Source organism: Pteronotus mesoamericanus, unplaced genomic scaffold, assembly GCF_021234165.1.
Source record: "Pteronotus mesoamericanus isolate MK-2021 breed Mesoamerican mustached bat unplaced genomic scaffold, CSHL_Meso_final contig_164, whole genome shotgun sequence".
In the NCBI taxonomy this organism is placed as follows: Eukaryota; Metazoa; Chordata; class Mammalia; order Chiroptera; family Mormoopidae; genus Pteronotus; species Pteronotus mesoamericanus.
Genome location: NW_026555065.1, coordinates 3,385,312 through 3,392,792, shown reverse-complemented (window position 1 = coordinate 3,392,792; position 7,481 = coordinate 3,385,312).

Sequence of the window (7,481 nt, the reverse complement as noted above, 5' to 3'; positions counted from 1 at the left end):
GGTAATATTAAGCATTTACTCTGCAGTGTTCTGAAAGTTGTGTCAACTGAAGTGATACTATTCAGGGTGGTGAAATATCCCCAAAATATATATGTGTATGGGATTGCATAGATTACTATGTTTCATAGTTAATCTCTTGTCTTTCGCGATGCTCATGATGTGTGGGGCGCACTGAAGGCATTGCTGTGGTCAGTCATTTTGGTTTTCTTATACATTTTAGTGTACTGGTATGAAGGTTATTATCTATTTGTAAATCACTACTTTGTATTTTATGCATGCTCTGTAACTTTTTTTTTTTTTTTTTAGTTACTGATTTGGAATATATTCACATTCTAATAAACAGTTATAGGGGGACTGTTCTTTATGTTGTCAGATTACATTTTCCCTTTGCTTTGGATATAGCCATGGAATATTTGATTCTGATGAATGAGAACATATAGGTCCTTTCATTACAGAGTAAACATTGAATTGGAGGAACCGTTGTGTGAATTCAGCTTTGATTTTAGTTCAGTTATGCTTTTCTTGGAAAAAGTATTACCAGAAATATAAGGGAAGTAATTACTCTCTGTATTTTCATACATACACAACTGTGTCACTAAACCCAGGAGGAGGCTCCATCACCACTTATTTTACTGAAAACTGGTAGTAAGTTTTTTACAAAATTATTTAAAAGAAGGAGAAAATGATAGTGAATTGAAAATGATAAAGTACTGGTAACTGAATTTTTATCAAGTATAGACTTAATGTTGCCTTGGGCGTGGCTGGATGTTAGGAGCAGTCCAAGAAACTGGAAGTAGTAGAAAATGGCTTTGATTACATTTCAACAACTGTCTTCATTCTGAATAATATCTCAGGAGACAAACTATCTCAAGTAAGAAACATTAAATTTAAAAATATGACAATTTATGGCTCAAGGCAGTTTAGTAGAAGTATTTTGCTGTTTGACCCTGCTTTTCAGTTAACTTTGATTTTTAAAAAAATGTATCTGTTATATTCTCCTGAAAAGTCATTTAGCCGTCTTGACTTGGTAAACTTACATGTAGATGTTCTCAAGTGCTATCTATGGTATCTCTCTAGTGGTAGTTACTGCTCTGTAGTTGTAAGTTTCCTAATTTAGCCATTGCACTGGGAATGCTAAATTATAAGGAGTTCTAGCCTGGGACTTAATCCAGAGGTGTTTTACGTTCTGAAGGGTTCTGCAGAAAAGGTGCACTTCTCAAGGGTTTGGACTGTCTATAAAGCTAGTCGTATTTATTTTACCGCTGGGGAAATTAACATCTTAATTTTTGTCTTTATTGACTTATATTTGCAAAATACAATCCTCTCCGTGGTTTGAGCTACTGTGATAGTCTCTTCATCCACCTTAAAGAGACAAAGATACTAACTAAGACAATTTGGCCAATACCAGAAACAGAATAATTCAAGGACTGGGTGGATAATTGAAAACATTTCCCAACCTGTTAGGTTTCAATTTACAGAGCTCTTTTTTAAAAGAGGAGAAAATGGAGATTGGTTTGATGTGTCACAAACATCATAAGCCTCGAAAAAATTTTCAAAACGAAGTATCAGTTTTGTATAAGGACTGTGCATGATATCCACCCCCTGTATGGGGAAAAAAGAACAAAGACCATGAAAGCATCCTCTCCCACTACATTATTTAAAGGGTTAGCATAACACACTGGTGCTGAAGACAAGAGGGCTGTTCTCCTCCTGGTTGGGGCTTTGCTGGTGCCATACCTTTTTCTGGGATTTGATGGCTCATCTTTTCCACTGCCTATTCAATGTGCCAGATAAATTGGAGTTGTCATTCTAAGTTTTAAAGAATGGTTGTGTTTCCCCAAACTGCAGGAGACTGATGGAAACAGTAAAGCAATATATTGTCATTACAACTCAAGTTAAGGGAGAACCATTAGTCTGAGAGGTAATTTTAATTGAAGTATTCATTTCCCTGAAAATTGAATAGGAAGATAAAGGCTATTTGAAAGGAACAGGATACTAGGTAGACAGTTAAGAAAATATGCAAACTCTGTGATTTAAAAGAAAGTGGCAGGTATGATAGAGCACTGGACTGGGTGACAAAGGCGGGATTCTAGTCACAGCTCTTCTAGTCATTTTATCTTTGAGCCTCACCTACCAGTTAATGAGGGGACAGGATTACATCGTTTCTGGGGTGCATCCCAGCCCCAATTCAGTAATTCTATGAATGACTTCTCTAAAGGTACTAGTGCCAAATTGTTATTCATTCTAACTCAAATTTAAATTCCATAGCTAAGTAAAAAATCAAGTGTATGCTTTGCATGATTATTTTGGTTTTATCATCACAACTTGATTAGAGTGTTATCTTTATTTCCATATTAACTCCATTAAAGAGTATGAAAGCTTTCAGAACAGTTGCAAAATGTCAGTATCACAATACAATAGGCATCAAAGTACCATATGCACTAAGGGGGGAGAAGCACTTGACGGGCTGCGGTATTAACTGTACATTGAGAACTGCCTGGTTTTTTTTGCTTTTGCTATTAAAATTGCTGGATTTTAATACATACTTTAAAATATATTCATGCCTGGGGGAGAACTTTTAAAAACATACTGTGTTTAATTTTTTTCATTGTCTCTAATTGAAATCTTCAGGAAGGTCGATCAGTCCACAGAGCTGAGCTATCCAGTAGAACCAATGGTTAAATCCAAAAATATAGGTTTATGTGTTGCACACATAATATTAATGACATTATTTGGCTATGAGTGTGGTAGTCTAATTATTAGTAGTCTTAACCATTTGAATTCAATTATTTAACATTATTAAGCACAGAATCGACAGATCTTGGCACAGATGTCATATATAATGGCTGTTAACTACTCTGTTACTGTTACCAGTGATGGCAGGGAAAATTTGTAGCCAACAGGATTCCTTTCCTATGTTTAAGTTAGTGGAACTTAACACTGCCTCATATGCAAAATCTCAGATCTTATTATCCCCAACCCAATGAGTAACTTACTGCTCTTAGCACCTATTCCCCTATTCAGAACTTCCAGTCTCTCAGCATACTGTCTTCTCACATCTCTCTAGGGAAGTGGTATGGTTCCTTATGTTGTCTTTAAGAAGTTGCTGACTATTGCACAGCCTCTATGCCAAAACATTTCATTATATGGGCCTCAGAATATATTACAGAAGGTCATGCCTGAAACAGGATGGTCTGGGAAGCCCCAGGTAGTAACACTTTCTTATAGGCTATCTTTGATATGAAAGCAATGCTAGAGGAGGATGTTAGGATCCTCTGTTACTGATCTTGGTTTACCTTTAAGTGGATGGGTAAAGAATAGTACTTTGTAAGACCTCAGGTCCCCATGTTTTCTCTTACAGAAGGCTCTAGAGGACCACCATCTGCTGGGCCAGACAATAGCTTGGGAGGCAGAAACTGAGGAGGGAATCTTAAAACTCTAGCTACAGACCAGAGCTTCTACCTTATGTGGGTTTCACTGCTCAGAGTCTGTCTAGCTTTGTAAGTCAGGGAAGAAAATGTATAGTCGGCACTCCATGAACTATCTGGATCCTCCATTTATTCTTGCCCTTTTGTAATTACTGCATTGTAAGATCCAAAAGGACAGGGAATGTACTTTTTTTCTGTTTACATTCCTACTCTCCAACCCACAACCTCATATCAGGTGATAAGGAAAGGACCATCTAAAAGAGTGAAGGGGCGCCTCGTAGGGTTCATTTGGGTTTAGCTTGGGGAGCTATAATTATCATTCAGGTTAAAAAAATTTATTGAAAGTTATAATGCAAGTACTATATAATTATACAAAGTTATAAATAGTAGTATAATGAATCCCTATGTATCCATCTATCCCTTCTAAGAAAGATTTTCCATCTCTTCTTTTGCCACATACTGATTAAAAGGGCCTGTTTTCCCTCTGGTTAGATGAATGGCTAATATAGAATGTATCACTCTTGAATCTTCTGTATTGAATACACAACCTGCAGCCTTTGTTTATCGTTTATGGTGTTGGGTAGTAGTATGAGCCTCATAAGACATAATCGTAAACTATTATTCTCAGTAAATACCCTTTTTAGCCTTACAACTCACGATTATATTTTATCTTTCTCTAAGATGCCAAGCTCCAGCCCTTGAGAGTTTTCTATTGGCGGCGGGAGGAGTCTTTTCGGAATGAGTCTTACAATCTCTAACTAGCAAAATTGTGTTCTTGATTAAACATTTTTATTAAATGGGAGTAACTTTTGAGTATTGCATAAGCCTTGTGAACTGACAAGTTGAAATATTTTAATTTGACAAGTATGTACAAACCTTTGAAAATCTGAAGGAGAAAGTTTAAACTTACACTATTGAATGCATTTAGTAAGCTATTTTTTAGGATCTGTATTTTATAATAAAATTAATCCTGCTGTTTCTTTACTACTTAGGCCACAAGGTTATGTTTTAAAAGGTCCTAAAACAGATGCACCCCAGAGTACTGTACTGGGCGATAACTTCTACTAATGGGAAGCTATTCATTGCTGTTATGCAAATTAGGTGGCCCTTATACTTGCCTTTATTGCATTCCATAAAACTACCTTTGTACCTCTGGACTTGAGCACAAGCTATAATAGTTGCTTTTGAGTTCAGATCTTTGTGAAAGCAGAGAAATTCTCTCTTTGAGCATATGGATGTTTATGAGATATTTCAGTAACTTTTTGACATTAATTAAGAATATGTGGCTTCCATTCATTACTTTAAAGGAAGAGACTCTCTTGTTACAAATTTGATAGAACGTTTTCGTTTTATTTTCAAGCATCGATGGGATAATTTTCAGTTTCCCAACTGTCTAAAGTGACCACAAAAAATGTAGGTTAGTTCTACCTTTAAACCTAAGGTGTAGACTATAGACACATTTTTGGTTTGCAACATAACACAACAGTAGGCATTCCTATCACTTAGTTTGAGAAATTAATTTTATTTTGTACAAGGTATGAACCCTCTGCACAGTGATGAACAAATATAAATCTGGGTTTAAAAAAGTATTGCCATTTCACAGTCTCACTTATGCTATTGTACAGTAATTGTGTTTTCTTTATTCACTTGAATTATATGCAGGTCACTCTGAGTGAAAACTTAGTTTCCGTAAAATAATTGAACAGATTTTTCCAAGTTGTCAATAAAATGCACAGTGCACATGTTTAGGCTGACCATGAACTTACTTGTGACAGTGCTAGACAGAAGTTCCTAATAGTTGCTCTGTAAGATTGAAATGTCTTTTACCAGTACTCCTAGATAATGTGAAGACAACTGTTGTCACCATCGATGAATCACACCCTCTGTCTTTCCCTCTTCCTGTGTTGCCTGATTTAATTTGTGGTACATTTCTTTAAAAGTCAGAATGCTAGAGCTGAAGGGTTTTAGGGTTCCCTTTACCCCTCTTTGCTTCTCCCTTTTTTTTAATATGCAGGGGTAGAAAAGAGCCCAGAGAGGGCAAATAACATTCAAATATCATGACCCAGTGCTTTAGCAATTCCACTATTGCTGAAATTTGCCCAGAAGATAGTTGGCAAAAAAGAGGTGAAGCTTGAAACTTGAGTGATGGTGCTTGTTTGCAGCTTGCCAGGCAGCAGTTACTGTACATGCAGGGTAAGGGAAGAAGAGAAAACCTGGGAGTGAGATGAAGTTTCTCCTTGCTGATCTGACTTCACCATGATTCTTGGTCCTTGCTTCACAAAGATAGTTGAGCACTTGCTGCCTTGAAATACTGAGGTAAGTCTCTTATCTATACTTCTTTCTACATATGTATGAGAAATATTTACTTGGGTCTACAAAGTAATTTTCTAGTATTTATATTTAATAAGGCTTTTTCGGAAAGTAAATTTGCTATTGCTGATCGCTTGCTCCCATGCACACATGCAGCATTCGTGTTAAGTAGTCGATATTTTCCCCTTACAACATTTGCTTAAGCCTTGAGTGAAGTCGGGGAGGGGGTGTTTACTCGCATTTTTCTTGCTTTTGCTGGTTATTGCCCAAACTAATGGGTTCCATGGCAGACTTCCAATTTGTATCAAGGGTTTCAGAACTCCCACACTTCCTGTGGCAGCTATTCCAGCTTTGCAGTCATGTAGTTCCTCTTCTGTATACCTTTTGGAAGTATTTTTACAGCTGAACTGTTATCAGAGAATACAGTGGTAGAGGGATGGCCATTAGTTTTCTCACTTTGCCCTTTCGGTCTTTAATTCTTATGAGAAGGTCTTCTTTAGGGCTTGGGAGTTGGCTCCATTTCGACTCACCTGCGCCCCAGTGTACATTACCTGTGTACATTAATACTGGGAGGTATGGACACATCTGAATACTGGGATCTGGAGCTCGTTGTAATTCAGTTTTGGCCATCTCAGCAGGTGTTGGGTTTAAGGTAGAAGGCAGAGGTACTTCATATCCTTACATGCTGTTTACTATAAAGTTTTTACATCATGTTGAAGCAACTGAGGACAGTCCATTCTTTCTTTGATCATTGCAATTTAGTTCCATCAAAAGGGATAGTTTACTTTAAGCAATTTAAAATTGATATATCCTCTATTTTGTCTAATTTCCTCTACACTTTTAGGTTTTATGTTACATCAAGCTCAAGATTTATGAAGAAATGCTTGAAAGCACGGACTCTTCGGAGTTAGTCAAGGAATGCCAACCAAACACGTTTGAGAGGCCACATAGCCATTTTTAGGGGTACTTAATTCTTGTCAGCTGTGACTGCTTGCTTAAAGCATCATCTCAGACTTTTATTTCCCATGGACTGGGTTGAGTGTTGGGTGGATGACAAGGCCAAGGGTGACTTGCAATGTTCTGGAACACTGAATTGGCAAGATTTGGTAAAAAGACAATCTAGAAATACTATCATAGACTGAAAGAGGCTTTGAAAACTTTTTTTTTTCTTCTACCACCAGCAGGGGCAGCAGAGGGAAAATTAATTTCTATTTATTTAAGTCTTATTTTTGAAAATTGAAATTGTTAGCATTAGACTACATAATAAACTTTGTAATCTTGGCCATTGTAACTTGGTGGATCAGATATATATGTACAGGTAATTTAGGATTGATATTAACACCGTTTGTGTCTATGTACTAATTAGGTAATCAAACATGTGTTGATGGTAACAGCAACCAGAAGTACATATACATTTCAGGTATTTTAAATTAATCGTCTCTCCTCCCCACCCACCTTTTCCCCCTAGGAAGGTTTGTAAAACCTATTCTACATGCTTTTTAAGCATCATGTTTCAGATAATTAAATATATAAATAAATATATTTAGCTATATTTAGCTGATGTTGATGAGTAGCTGCATTCTAAGTGTTTTAAAATAATATAATCCAGGGCATTTGGGGTTGGGGTTGTGTGGGTGATAGGATTTGCCTTTGTGAACAGACCTTTTGAACAATTACCCCAGTCCCACTTGGAAGCTCTTCTTTAGTTTCAGGTGAAAGTAATAACTAACACGCAGCTGGAGT